The 16,248-nt window shown below is 45.2% G+C and overlaps 1 protein-coding gene across 6 annotated transcripts in view; it reads left to right on the top strand.

Moving 5' to 3' along the window:
• Window positions 1-16,248, top strand: part of LOC142466725 (uncharacterized) — a 91,309-nt gene that overhangs the window by 49,901 nt on the left and 25,160 nt on the right. For 5 of the 6 annotated variants that reach the window (XM_075572057.1, XM_075572060.1, XM_075572059.1 and 2 more), the window contains exon 2: window positions 7,771-7,960. The gene's annotated coding sequence lies outside the window, so the exon portion shown is untranslated. Of the gene's footprint in view, window positions 1-7,713; window positions 7,961-16,248 lie in introns of all 6 variants that reach the window. The other variant, XM_075572056.1, reaches the window with a different exon arrangement.

Genomic DNA, 16,248 nt, shown 5'->3' with positions numbered 1-16,248 from the left:
ATACGAGGGGGCGACTTGGAGAAGGCATTAATACGCAGAGAGTCCAGGTGGATCATTCAGATGGAGTCAATGATTCCAAAAGGTCTGAATGACTACCTGGGCTTCTCTGTGTTCTTATAATAAGTATTCCTGATGCGGATTATACGTTGTTATTTCCGTGCTATTTTAGTAAGTAGGTACGTAGATGAAGTAGTTTTATTAAAACTTTCTATGTTTTCCCCTCTCCCTTTCTCTTTGTTGAGAGACATGTATGCTCTTCCATCTTACTGCTTCTCTACCGAGTGGCAATACAACCTGTATAGATATACGTGTTGGTATATGTGGTTTGACCCATAAGAATATTTACTGCATCCCTTTTACCTTGTCATGTTGCAGTGACTATTCGATATAGACAAGTCACAGAATGATTCTTGGGATGGTCAGCCAAGTAGAGATCTACATACAGAACCACAGTGGTAGAGATGTCTCCTAACGGACGTACAGTAAAGTACGTATGGACTGTGGATTTCCTTAGTGCTACAACTTCCAGCACAAAGAATTTGAATTTATTGTTACTCACAAACATTCGTCAACTCTTATTGTGCTTTCCTCGTATTCTCAAGGGCTGCATTAATTATGTACTGGATCAAGGACTATGTAAAATCTACCAAAAGTATTGGACATATCCACCCCAAATTGCCTAATGGCAAAACCAGCTGCTATGGCCCTTTAAATTGTCTTAGAGAATGTCTGTGGTCTCACATCATAACAGTTGTATTTGAAAGTGTTTAAGTATCAAACATCTTTAATGAATGGGTAGGATGTGTATACATTGTATTTCTTGTGCAGCAGAGGTATTTAGTGTTGGTATCAGTTTTGGGGCTTTTCTGAAGCTGACACATTTGTTAACCACACTTACATTACCAGGTACACACCGCGCATGCGCAGATGCATGCGTAGCACGAATATGGAAGCCAGAGAGGATGTGTACACATTGTATCACCTGCGCAGCAGAGGTAATTTGTGCTGGCACTGGCTCTGAGATTTCTTCGTAGCTGGTGTATTGGTCAACCACACGTAACTACTAGACATACACTGCGCATGCGCAGATGCATGCACAACATGACTACGGAAGCCAGTGCTAACAGAGTGTGTGTCAGGCTATACTGAGTGTCTCCTTCCCCTCCCATCAGCTGTGAGCGCAATCAGCTGTTCCCCCTCTCTTTGGCGCAAAATTTCCCCTTTTTAAACAGCCGCCTGCTCTAGCCTCCTCACCACTCCAAGTTTGTCTCTGGATGAAATGCATAGGAGTGGGAGGGCTAGGCAGGACCCCTGAATTATTCCTCTTAAGAGCACATGTAACTATGCTGCGGTACCACCTCTGTTTGATGTTTTTTTTTTGCAACCACACCACCCACCACTATATATAGCAAATTATTAGATGGATACTCTAACATTAAACACTCTATGCTACAGGTAGTGTTTATGTGTATATATCTTGTGTGGCAAGCTGCTTACTCAGGGACTCATTGTTTCATGTGCATGTCTGGGAGATCTAATGAGCTATAACTTACCTTATATTTTGGGAGTTGTTTCTCACAGGCTGCCTTTATTCTCTGTACATTATTTAAGCAGTTTAACACGTAATACAATGTGCTGAGGGAGTTATATGTACTCAAGCATCTTGATGGCTAGTGTTCCTTGCTATGTATACATTGTGTTCTATATGTCTTAATGCTAGCTACTTTCATTGTTGGTGGATATAGGTGATAGTGTTTTGCACTTTATAGGTTAAGTGAGTACTGCTGTGGATCACCTTCCCTTTACACGTGTTTACTGCAGTGCCCGTGTCCGGGGTCCATGCCATATTTTAACTATTTCGTACTGTTTTCTCCTTTTTTATGTATTTGTGTCAGCCTAATTCTTTATCATCATATTTGGTACGCCTGAGTGCTCTCTACGGGATTTTTTCTTCTGTTCTTGTTCTATTACCCTTTTCCCGTGAGCACCGCCGGACATGGTTATTATACCTTGATATACCGGATTAAGGTGACCTTTCATATTTAACAGTTAATTCGAGGTTATTCTCTCTTCGTTACACACACACACACACACACACACACACACACACAGTGTTCGACAAATCACCCAAAAATCTACTCGCCCAACCAAAAAATCTACTCGCCACATAGTCCCGCCCCCAACCCCGCCCCTAGTCCGGCCCCCAACCCTAGTCCCGCCCCCAACCCCGCTTTAAAATAAAATATATAAATAAAATAAATTTAATAAATTCCTAGTCAGAACAACATTCGTTTTTGACATAAATGTATTTATTGTATTACATTATACTACAATTAGTCCTTGTTTCGCGTGTGTGTGTGTAAATGTCGATCTAGAAATAAAAGCCAGGTGTGAACCAGTGTCTGGACGCCTCCGTGTCACAATATCTAATCAGCAATCCCGCCTGGATCTTAACTGATCCGCAGTCCCTCAATGTCCAGGTACCTCATTCCCGCAATGTTATACATTGGAGGGGAGGTGTTCCCTACCTGTCTTCTGGGTTAGTGGGGGTTCCGATGTCTTCCATGTGAAGCTTGAGTCAGATCTGGAAGAAAGCAGTATAGGTTATTTCGGTGTAGTATAGGGCAGTTAAGATATATAGGGTAAATAAGAGATCCAGTGTGAGACAGACACAGGGAGAGGGTGAGAGAGAGAGGGTGAGAAATAGAGAGGGTGAGAGAGAGAGGGTGAGAGAGAGGGTGAGAAAGAGAGAGGGTGAGAGAGAAAGGGTGAGAGAGAAGGTGAGAGGGGTGGGCAAGAGAGGGGGTGGGCGAGAGAGAGAGAGGGGGTGGGCGAGAGAGAGAGGGGGTGGGCGAGAGAGAGGGGGTGGGCGAGAGAGAGAGGGGGTGGGCGAGAGAGAGAAAGGGTGGGCGAGAGAGAGAGAGAGAGAGGGTGGGCGAGAGAGAGAGAGAGAGAGAGAGAGGGTGGGCGAGAGAGAGAGAGAGAGGGTGGGCGAGAGAGAGAGAGAGAGGGTGGGCGAGAGAGAGAGAGGGTGGGCGAGAGAGAGAGAGGGTGGGCGAGAGAGAGAGAGAGGGTGGGCGAGAGAGAGAGAGAGGGTGGGCGAGAGAGAGAGAGAGGGTGGGCGAGAGAGAGAGAGGGTGGGCGAGAGAGAGAGAGAGGGTGGGCGAGAGAGAGAGAGAGAGAGGGTGGGCGAGAGAGAGAGAGGGTGGGCGAGAGAGAGAGAGGGTGGGCGAGAGAGAGAGAGGGTGGGCGAGAGAGAGAGGGTGGGCGAGAGAGAGAGAGAGTGGGCGAGAGAGAGAGAGAGTGGGCGAGAGAGAGAGAGAGTGGGCAGAGAGAGAGAGAGTGGGCGAGAGAGAGAGAGAGTGGGCGAGAGAGAGAGAGAGGGTGGGCGAGAGAGAGAGAGAGGGTGGGCGAGAGAGAGAGAGAGAGAGAGGGTGGGCGAGAGAGAGAGAGGGGGTGGGCGAGAGAGAGAGGGTGTGGGCGAGAGAGAGAGAGAGGGTGGGCGAGAGAGAGAGAGAGGGTGGGCGAGACAGAGAGAGGGTGGGCGAGAGAGGGTGGGTGAGAGAGGGTGGGTGGGCGAGAGAGAGAGGGTGGGTGAGAGAGAGAGAGAGAGGGTGGGCGAGAGAGATAGAGAGGGTGGGCGAGAGAGAGAGAGAGGGTGGGCGAGAAAGAGAGAGGGTGGGCGAGAGAGAGAGAGAGAGAGGGTGGGCGAGAGAGAGAGAGAGAGGGTGGGCGAGAGAGAGAGAGAGAGAGGGTGGGCGAGAGAGAGAGAGAGAGGGTGGGCGAGAGAGAGAGAGAGAGAGAGGGTGGGCGAGAGAGAGAGAGAGAGAGAGAGGGTGGGCAAGAGAGAGAGAGGGTGGGCGAGAGAGAGAGAGGGTGGGCGAGAGAGAGAGAGAGAGAGAGGGTGGGCGAGAGAGAGAGAGAGGGTGGGCGAGAGAGAGAGAGAGGGTGGGCGAGAGAGAGAGAGAGGGTGGGCGAGAGAGAGAGGGTGGGCGAGAGAGAGAGAGAGAGGGTGGGCGAGAGAGAGAGAGAGGGTGGGCGAGAGAGAGAGAGGGGGGGGGTGGGCGAGAGAGAGAGAGAGAGAGGGGGTGGGCGAGAGAGAGAGAGAGAGGGTGGGCGAGAGAGAGAGAGAGGGTGGGCGAGAGAGAGAGAGGGTGGGCGAGAGAGAGAGAGAGGGTGGGCCAGAGAGAGAGAGAGGGTGGGCGAGAGAGAGAGAGGGTGGGCGAGAGAGAGAGAGAGGGTTTGCGAGAGAGAGAGGGTGGGCGAGAGAGAGAGGGTGGGCGAGAGAGAGAGAGAGGGTGGGCGAGAGAGAGAGAGAGAGGGTGGGCGAGAGAGAGAGAGAGAGAGGGTGGGCGAGAGAGAGAGAGGGTGGGCGAGAGAGAGAGAGAGAGACGGGGCGAGAGAGAGAGACGGGGCGAGAAAGAGAGAGACGGGGCGAGAAAGAGAGAGACGGGGCGAGAGAGAGAGAGACAGGGGCGAGAGAGAGAGAGACGGGGTGAGAGAGAGAGAGAGACAGGGGGCGAGAGAGAGACGGGGCGAGAGAGAGAGACAGGGGGCGAGAGAGAGAGAGACAGGGGGCGAGAGAGAGAGAGACAGGGGGCGAGAGAGAGAGACAGGGGCGAGAGAGAGTGACAAGGGGCGAGAGAGAGAGAGACAGGGGGCGAGAGAGAGAGACAGGGGGCGAGAGAGAGTGAAAAGGGGCGAGAGAGAGTGACAAGGGGCGAGAGAGAGAGAGACAGGGGGCGAGAGAGAGACGGGGCAAGAGACGGGGTGACTGGGTGGTGTGACGGGGTGGTGGGGGTGACGGGGGGATTGGGTGGTGGGGTGATGTGACACTTCTGGTATCACACACACACACACACCTATGCACGCAGACACACACACTCTCCCATGCATGCACACACACACTACTCTCCCATGCACACACACACACACACACACACACACACACACACACACACACACACACACACACACACACACACACACACACACACACACACGCATACAAACACACTCTCCCATGCATACAAACACACTCTCCCATGCATGCACACACACACACACACACACACACACACACACACACACACACACACACACACACACACACACACACACACACTCCCATACACGCACACACACACACACTCCCATACACACTCTCCCATACTCACACACACTCCCATACACACACGACAGGGGGAAGAAGAGGAAAGGCCGCGCGACCGAGCACCACCGCCCCGCTCGCCCCCCCGCGACCATCTCCCGCGCGGACAGCCACGGGTCCGTGGGGAAGCGGAGACCAAGGAAGGAAAGGGGGGAACACCCCCAATACCATCTCCCGCCCCGCGCTGGTATCGGGTATCGCGGGAAGTGGCACGGGAAGCCGGGGAGAGAAGGGGGGAACATCCCCACTACCATCACCCGCCCCGCAGGTATCGGGGGAAGTGGCGCGGGAAGCCGTGGGGAGAAGGAGGGGAACACCTTGTATGGAGCAGAGGGGCCGCAGGATGGGGGATTGGAGAGTACTTACTCTCCAACAGATCTCCTGGCAGAAAAAATGGCCGCTCGTTAGGGGCGGGCTCATATAGAGCCTGGCCGCGCGCCCACAAAGCCTGGGAGCGCGCGCCAATCAGCTGTCAGGTAGGGGGAGTTTTTTTTTTTTTTAGGCAGCGCGAGCAGGGAAAATTTCAGCGCGAGCAGGGAAAATGTAAAAAAAGAAACACGTGTGCTGCTTGGGTCAATATTTACTCGCCCGGAGAAATGTATAGGATTGTCGAACACTATATATATATATATATATATATATATATATATATATATATATATATATATCCCTTACCTCACCTAAGTTGATGTGCTGCAGCTGATGATCTGGCACGAAAATCGGACTCCACCGTGACGTCATGGCCGCGACGTAGGTCCACGCATGCGCAACACGTCGCACACACCTCAGTGTGCCCGGCGCATGTGCGCGGCTCTGTGTCAGCACACCAAACGCCTTAGTAGCCCCTCCATTGCCATTGTGACAAGATGCTAAAAAGTACATAAGGTCACATGACAAAGCGCAGCACAACAAGGTATATATATGTTTGTTTTAGTGTGTATATGATAGCCCTCACCTTGAGAGAGACTGCATGTGCAGTTGAAACATTGGATTTTTGGCTGGGAATAAATCTCCTTTTTGCAAAGCCCGAGTGCCAAGATCTTCTTCATCGTGTTACGACATGGGACCTGCAGGACATTTCCTGTTCCAGTGAGAATTGGCAATTGACTTTGTTTGTACAAGTAAGATGTACAATCAGCCTTTTCTCCTTGCTAGCTATCCTAAGCGCTCCCTTTCCTCTCACCCCACACAAGTCTTTCCCCATCTTAGGAACGCAGGGCCACACTTTTCAAAGCCTAATTTAACCAGAGGCAGCTGTTGACATTATGGATTACTTTGGTTGCTGTCACCTACACTACTTTACCTAGTTTACTGCGCAGCTAATACCACATCTATATTCTCCAGATGATTACTCTGTGACAATTGCCATCATTTTTTGTCTCTCCAAATCATTGCAAAACCTCCCGAAACTACTGAAGAAACAGAAATATTCATTTTATTTTCCCCCCCAAACGGCTTATCAAATTATTTCCCCTATATCCCCTAAAGAGAAGAGTTACCCATCTCACATGGTTTCTCTTACTGTGTTTCTATTGCTGTTTGTGTTCTGTATCCCCGTTCCTCCCACACCCTTTATTTGCCTCCCAGGTTCTGATCTGCAGGGGGTTATTTTTCCTTATCCACTTTGCCTCCTCTGTTTACCAAACACTAGATTCACTAAAGTGCAATAGTTTCAATTGCACTTTAACAGCCACTGATGTTGATGTCAATGAGCATGTGATCACAGCAGCTCTTTGCACCTCTCCTCTCACTCCTGTCTTCTCCTCACAGCCTTGATCAGCACCATTGCGGCCCATATAGTGGTCACTGCGGCACACGCGACTGACTGCATGGCAGCGCGTGCACGGGTCTGCGATCTGTGGTCTATGTGGAGTGAGGGGGGGAGGGGCATAGCCATGACAGGGGGGAGTTTCAAGCCCAAACCGACATTGTTACCTCATTAGACTGTGGCTCAAGGCTTTTTCTATATTCCAGTTTCCAAATCAGTCCAGGGCATGTTATAAGCTCAGGTTGCTAATGGAACCCAATCCTGTTACAACACCTGAGAAGGAGCAGCTCAGTGAGTAAAGAGACTGACAGGCACTGAGTTTGAAGCAGGGGAGCCTGGTTCAATTCCTGGTGTTGGCTCCTTGTGACATTGGGCAAGTCACTTTATCTCCCAGTGCCTCAGGCACCAAAACAGATTGTAAGCTCCATGGGGCAGGGACCTGTGCCTGCAAAATGTCTCTGTAAAGCGCTACGTAAAAACTAGCAGCGCTATACAAGAACATGCTATTATTATTATTACTTTCTGTTGAGTTCCACCGGAAGAAACTCACCTATGTGGCACTTGTGTCATCTTGTCAGGGACTTTTTAATTACAACAATGTTTTTTATTTATTTTTTTAAATAATAAGAAAGTAGTCACTGGTGTGGCCTGTGGCTCCCATTCCTTTCAAACTGGGGATACATACAAGTGAGCTCTCCATTAACTTCTGTTCACCTCAAAACCTGTAGAGAAGAAAGAAAAAACGTCACATTACTAACGACTTGTATCTTTTCAGCTCTTCCTTTATAAAATAGACATTACTTTGAGACTTCACCAACTGTCCTAATTTTAGATTTGTAAATTGTGTGACAAACGAGGAAGAACAGAACCTTGTGGCGTTCCAGTTCCACAGGAAAATCTACTACAGAAACTGCACAGACCTCCCCCCACACACAGAGCTCCTGGTCTGGTTTGGAGATGAATATGGGAAAGAGCTTGGTATCAAGGGGGTGCGCTGTGGAAAAGTAACGCGCCAGCACAAGGTAATCAGGAATATGTGGTTACGTGGTTTTTAAATTTCTATTGTCTTATTACTGATGTTGAATTGCAAATAGTGATAGATCTGCATACACTGGCGACACACTTTATTCGAGCTCGGCTAGTCCCGCGAATTCGGGTGTACTCGGGTGTATTCAGGTTTCTGATAGTTTTCTGCCAGAGTGCATTGCGTTATTTTCCGGCAGGAATTTAAGCTTTTTATTCCGGCTGGCTGCAATACTGCAATGCCGTCTAAATACACATGGTGGCGCTTGCGAGCTGCTCTCTGTGAAGCCGTCCCCTATAATGAATTGTAATGCAGTATATATACTGTATATATATATATATACTGTATAACAACAACCCCTGTAAGCCCTAACATACTGTACAGTACTGTATATGCACCTACATAAATGATACTACTGTATGGGCGGCGGGGGCGAGATGTGTTTGCAGCAGAGAGAGATCCGCTGCTCTCTCTCTGCGCAAACATCCGCACATTAAAAATTATTTGAAATACATTTTTATTGATAGTGTAGATGTGCAGGGGGTCTCCGGAGCTGAACCGCGTTGGTTTTAGGTCTGGGGACCCCGTGCCCCCCGAGATACAGGCCCCTTTAGGGGGTGCCGGTATCCCTCTGCTTGGTTTAAAGGTCCGATCACGTGACCGCGGCCTGTAAACCAAGCAGAGCAGAGGGATACCGGCACCCCCTAAAGGGGCCTGTATCTCGGGGGGCACGGGGTCCCCAGACCTGAAACCTGTGCGCTTCTGCTCTGGAGACCCTCTGCACATGTACAGTATCAATAAAACACATACAATATACAGTATAAATAAACACTCGTTCTTTACCTTAGCGGCTATGCGCTATGGTAAAGAAGCATCATTTCTGTATTTTAATAATATTGTACAGTGAGCAGGGGGTTCCCTGAGCCAGAAATTAATGCTCAGGGACCCCCCCTGCTCCTGCTCAATATTATTAAAAATACAGAAATGCTGCGTCATTACCATAGCGGATAGCCGCTAAGGCAATGAAGGGGTTAACCCACCGTGCTCGCTTTATTGTGTGTAGTGGGTGGGGATGGGTGAGGGGGGGTATTTGGCCCTTGGTGGGAGTTTAGGACTTGCGGGGGGGTTGCGGGTGCACTTAACCCCTTCACGACCGTAGCAGTTAATACCGCTACGGTCATGAAGGGGTTAAGCCCTCCCGCTACCCCCCGCAAGCCCTAAACAAGCACCGTTGGGGCTAATACCCCATTCACCCACCCTCCCGCTACCCACAATAAAAAAAATACACACACACAGCAGCCCCACAATTAATAAATAAATAAATAAATACATGAAGAGAAATAAATATATACTGTATATATATATACTGGATATATATACAGTATATATATAATAACAATCCCTATACATATACAGTATATACTTTGTATATATATACACTGTATATATATATATATATATATATATATATACTGTATATATATACATATACATATACATATACATATATATATATATATATATATATATATATATATATATATATATATACAGTATACAGTATATATACACACATGATGAACCAATAGTACAAATACATGTAGAATGGTTATCAAAATCATACTGTCCTACAGATAACGCTTCTCTATACAGACAATAATAATAATCCATTTAATAATCCTAACTTATTTTACAATATAAAACATAACATTCCAATCCACACAGTACATTGCATTTACATTGTATAAATGATGCATAAAATCTATGCACCATATACATTCTGCAAATGAATGTTAACAATATAATTGCAAGCTACTCTACCAGTAAATACAAACACTTCCAAACAATTCAACTATTTTCACCAATCAAGTATACAAAAATCAATATATACTGTAAGTACCAACCAGAAAACACAATTTAAAACCAAATCTAACCCTTACAATACCAAGGATTACATCTATCTAATTGTAAAAAACCTTATACATTATACACAGCATTGTTTAAAGCCCCCTCCCCCCTAATGTTTCTGTTAAACAGATTACATTGAAGGGAGAGAGATGTAAAGGCCTAAAGCCCCCTCCCCCCTAATGTTTCTGTTAAACAGATTACATTGAAGGGAGAGAGATTTTACAGAAACACACATTAGGGGGGAGGGGGCTTTAAACAGATTACATTGAAGGGAGAGAGATGTTTCTGTTACCAGTAAATCTCCCTCCCTGCATTGCTAACCACCCTCACCCCCTACCCACATACCGTTACCCCCCCCCCATCCTGGCCATGGCCCCTCCGCTTCTGCAAAACAGACACAAAAATTAAAACATACAAAGTAATGTCCCCTAACCCCTTAATCACCATAGCGGTTATTAACCGCTACAGTCATGAAGGGGTTAACCCACCCTCACCCACCACTCGGGATGCCTACATACCCTCCCACACTAACCCCCCCCCCCCACCCGTGAGGCCTAACCACCCAGTCAGTACCCACAAGGGAGGCCTACCCACATACCGTTGGGGAAACACCCCACCCCCACCCCAGTACCCACAATAAAAACAGTACAATGACCCACAATAAACAGCATTATATTTATTAAATACATTACCCACCCCCTGTGCCCCCCCATAAATACAAGATTTATTCTTTTACATTCAGGGTCCATAACGCAGCCCCACGCTAGTCCCCGGTGGGCTGGCAGGGCACCTGGACAGACCTACAGTTTACCAGCAGCATTCCACAGGTTCTGGAGGCCTGCTGGTGGATCCTGCCAGCACCATGGCGCCCAGGTGGTCTCCTTGGGTCACCGTGAGCCACAATTGGGTCCCCACGGTAGGCCCAAGGATGTCTGGGAGCCCCGGGTCAAACCCACAGGTGTCTGCGGGGCCTCGGGTGGTTCCCATGGTTGTCTGGGGAACTCACGGGTGCTCACTACGGGTCCACGGTGCCCCCACAGAAGTGGGACCACACATCATCATCCCCGCACCTACGGGTCGGAGGTGCCCCCACAGAAGTGGGACCACACATCGTCATGCCCGCAGACTACGGGTCGGAGGTGCCCCCACAGAAGTGGGACCACACATCGTCATCCCCGCATGTGTCACTCGTGGAACCACCAGCCTGCTACCCTTTAGGATACCCGAGGATACCAACAGGTGGTCTCCATAGGCCCCACGCAAAACCACGGAATCAAACCCTGAATGTAAAAAAAATAAACCTGGCCTATACATTCAATACATACACCCTCCCCCCCCAACACCTACAGTACAATAATGTGCAAAATAACTATTATCCAGATATGGATAATAGATTAATTGCCCATTATTAAAAACATTAACTAGCATATACAAATAAATAAAGTACTACTGACCTCATCAATACGAAGTGTCCGATGCCAGCGCCTTCCTTCTCTTGCCCACACTATACATAGCCAAAACCAAGGCAATACATTGCAAGTACATTCAGATATCAATTAACCCCTTAAACACCTTATCGGATAATAACCGCAAAGGTAATTAAGGGGTTAAGCCACACAGGCACGATACCCACCCTTCACCCATGAATTTGTACTGTGGCTTCATCATGCAACTATATATATATATATATATACTGTATATATATACAGAGAGAGAGATATATACAGTATATATATATATATATATATATATATATATATATATATATATACACACACGTTATATACACACCCATGATAAACCAATATACAGTACAAATAAATGTAGAAGGGTTATCAAAAGCATACTGCCCTACAACCAAGTAAACAAAAATCAAAAGCCAATACATTGCAATTACATTCAGATATCAATTAACCCCTTAAACACCTTATCAAATAATAACCGCAAAGGTGATTAAGGGGTTAAGCCACACAGGCCCGATACCCACCCTCACCCATGAATTTGTACTGTGGCTTCATCATGCAACTATATATATATACTGTATATATATATACACAGAGAGACAGAGAGAAAGAGAGAGAGAGATATATATATATACAGTATATATATATATATATATATATATATATATATATATATATATATATATATATATACACACACGTTATATACACACCCATGATAAACCAATATACAGTACAAATAAATGTAGAAGGGTTATCAAAAGCACCGTCCTACAACCAAACTCTTCTCCATACATACACACTAAATTAAAATCAATTTCCTTTAATATTCATAACTGATCTCTCAATCTACTGTAAATCATCACTAAACCTCTGAAAAGCCATTTAAACAACTTACATTCCAATATAAATGATGCCTAAATATCTATGCACCATATACATTCTGCAAATTAATCAACCAAGTAAACAAAACTCAATTAGCAATCATTATTTACATCCCTAAACAATTCACACTAGATCCCGAACAATAAAACCATTAAAAAATTCACACCTAGAGCAGAACAATTAAGCCTTTGAAAAAATATATGTGGAACTCCATCCCTACTCTGATTGGCTACCATACCATGTGTAGGCGGCCATGTGCCTTTTCATGACGTCATCTTAAAGGCAATTGAAGCAAAACCATTCTGATTGGCTGTGCTTTCATTCCCTTTAAGTGACGTCATCATTATTTTTTTGTCGGCCAAAACACATGGTTTTCACGGTCCAATCAGGACCGTGGGAACCATGACGCAAAATGTGACGTCATAGGCCTTTAAAAGCCTATGTCGTCTCATTTTGAAGCCAGACGCCGCGGAGGAAGGACCTCCGGAGAAGAAAGAAGACCAGGGCGTGGCCGCAGACGGGGAGAAGACCCCGCCCCGCCCCGCTGGAAGGAGATAGAAGAAAGAAGAACACAGATGAAGATAAAGATGTATTACAACTAGAAGACCCGTGGATTGGTTTGGATTTTTAGTTTAATGTTTATTATTTTATGGTTTTTTATTTTATGGGTTCCTGATCGTGGATTGGTTCATGAGTAAGCTGGGCAACGGGAGTCGGTGGGGGCAAGTAATGGTAAGTGAACTACAGTAAAGAAATGTATTTTATTTAACTTGTTAATTTTTTCAAAAGGTTTTTTAACATGTGTATTTTTTTTTTTTTGTGGTATATCATTTCTTGCCACTGTATGTATGTATGTATATATGTCTAGAGAGATATATACATACAGTACAGTACAGGGTAAGAAATGATGTTGTTTTAAAAGCTGGATTGGATGTGTTTTAAATTATTTTGTGTATGCTGCTACAGTATGCTTTATTGTGAGTTTAAAGTATTTTAAAATTAGATAGATGTACTGTACAGTATTCCTTGGTATTGTATTGTGTGTTTGAGGAAGGTCAGGGATAGGCTTGGTTTGTAAAGGTTGTATTTTTGTCGGTACATATATTTTTTCAAAGGCTTAATTGTTCTGCTCTAGGCGTGAATTTGTTAATGGTTTTATTGTTCGGGATCTAGTGTGAATTGTTTAGGGATGTAAATAATGATTGCTAATTGAGTTTTGTTTACTTGGTTGATTAATTTGCAGAATGTATATGGTGCATAGATATTTAGGCATCATTTATATTGGAATGTAAGTTGTTTAAATGGCTTTTCAGAGGTTTAGTGATGATTTACAGTAGATTGAGAGATCAGTTATGAATATTAAAGGAAATTGATTTTAATTTAGTGTGTATGTATGGAGAAGAGTTTGGTTGTAGGACAGTGCTTTTGATAACCCTTCTACATTTATTTGTACTGTATATTGGTTTATCATGGGTGTGTATATAACGTGTGTGTATATATATATATATATATATATATATATATATATATATATATATATATATATACTGTATATATATATATATATATATATATATATATATATATATATATCTCTTTCTCTCTGTCTCTCTGTGTATATATATATACAGTATATATATATAGTTGCATGATGAAGCCACAGTACAAATTCATGGGTGAGGGTGGGTATCGGGCCTGTGTGGCTTAACCCCTTAATCACCTTTGCGGTTATTATCTGATAAGGTGTTTAAGGGGTTAATTGATATCTGAATGTAATTGCAATGTATTGGCTTTTGATTTTTGTTTACTTGGTTGTAGGGCAGTATGCTTTTGATAACCCTTCTACATTTATTTGTACTGTATATTGGTTTATCATGGGTGTGTATATAACGTGTGTGTGTATATATATATATATATATATATATATATATATATACAGTATATATATATATATATATATATATATACTGTATATATCTCTCTGTATATATATATATATACAGTATATATATATATATATAGTTGCATGATGAAGCCACAGTACAAATTCATGGATGAAGGGTGGGTATCGTGCCTGTGTGGCTTAACCCCTTAATTACCTTTGCGGTTATTATCCGATAAGGTGTTTAAGGGGTTAATTGATATCTGAATGTACTTGCAATGTATTGCCTTGGTTTTGGCTATGTATTGTGTGGGCAAGAGAAGGAAGGCGCTGGCATCGGACACTTCGTATTGATGAGGTCAGTAGTACTTTATTTATTTGTATATGCTAGTTAATGTTTTTAATAATGGGCAATTAATCTATTATCCATATCTGGATAATAGTTATTTTGCACATTATTGTACTGTAGGTGTTGGGGGGGAGGGTGTATGTATTGAATGTATAGGCCAGGTTTATTTTTTTTACATTCAGGGTTTGATTCCGTGGTTTTGCGTGGGGCCTATGGAGACCACCTGTGGGTATCCTCGGGTATCCTAAAGGGTAACAGGCTGGTGGTTCCACGGGTGACACATGCGGGGATGACGATGTGTGGTCCCACTTCTGTGGGGGCACCTCCGACCCGTAGTCTGCGGGCATGACGATGTGTGGTCCCACTTCTGTGGGGGCACCTCCGACCCGTAGGTGCGGGGATGATGATGTGTGGTCCCACTTCTGTGGGGGCACCGCGGACCCGTAGTGAGCACCCGTGAGTTCCCCAGACCCCCATGGGAACCACCCGAGGCCCCGCAGACACCTGTGGGTTTGACCCGGGGCTCCCAGACATCCTTGGGCCTACCGTGGGGACCCAATTGTGGCTCACGGTGACCCAAGGAGACCACCTGGGCGCCATGGTGCTGGCAGGATCCACCAGCAGGCCTCCAGAACCTGTGGAATGCTGCTGGTAAACTGTAGGTCTGTCCAGGTGCCCTGCCAGCCCACCGGGGACTAGCGTGGGGCTGCGTTATGGACCCTGAATGTAAAAGAATAAATCTTGTATTTATGGGGGGGCACAGGGGGTGGGTAATGTATTTAATAAATATAATGCTGTTTATTGTGGGTCATTGTACTGTTTTTATTGTGGGTACTGGGGTGGGGGTGGGGTGTTTCCCCAACGGTATGTGGGTAGGCCTCCCTTGTGGGTACTGACTGGGTGGTTAGGCCTCACGGGTGGGGGGGGGGTTAGTGTGGGAGGGTATGTAGGCATCCCGAGTGGTGGGTGAGGGTGGGTTAACCCCTTCATGACTGTAGCGGTTAATAACCGCTATGGTGATTAAGGGGTTAGGGGACATTACTTTGTATGTTTTAATTTTTGTGTCTGTTTTGCAGAAGCGGAGGGGCCATGGCCAGGATGGGGGGGGGGTAACGGTATGTGGGTAGGGGGTGAGGGTGGTTAGCAATGCAGGGAGGGAGATTTACTGGTAACAGAAACATCTCTCTCCCTTCAATGTAATCTGTTTAAAGCCCCCTCCCCCCTAATGTGTGTTTCTGTAAAATCTCTCTCCCTTCTATGGAATCTGTTTAACAGAAACATTAGGGGGGAGGGGGCTTTAGGCCTTTACATCTCTCTCCCTTCAATGTAATCTGTTTAACAGAAACATTAGGGGGGAGGGGGCTTTAGGCCTTTACATCTCTCTCCCTTCAATGTAATCTGTTTAACAGAAACATTAGGGGGAGGGGGCTTTAAACAATGCTGTGTATAATGTATAAGGTTTTTTACAATTAGATAGATGTAATCCTTGGTATTGTAAGGGTTAGATTTGGTTTTAAATTGTGTTTTCTGGTTGGTACTTACAGTATATATTGATTTTTGTATACTTGATTGGTTAAAATAGTTGAATTGTTTGGAAGTGTTTGTATTTACTGGTAGAGTAGCTTGCAATTATATTGTAAACATTCATTTGCAGAATGTATATGGTGCATAGATTTTATGCATCATTTATACAATGTAAATGCAATGTACTGTGTGGATTGGAATGTTATGTTTTATATTGTAAAATAAGTTAGGATTATTAAATGGATTATTATTATTGTCTGTATAGAGAAGCGTTA

This window comes from Ascaphus truei, chromosome 15 (genome assembly GCF_040206685.1).
Source record: "Ascaphus truei isolate aAscTru1 chromosome 15, aAscTru1.hap1, whole genome shotgun sequence".
NCBI lineage: Eukaryota > Metazoa > Chordata > Amphibia > Anura > Ascaphidae > Ascaphus > Ascaphus truei.
Note: the sequence above shows the minus strand (reverse complement) of the source record. Positions and strands in the feature narration are given on the sequence as shown.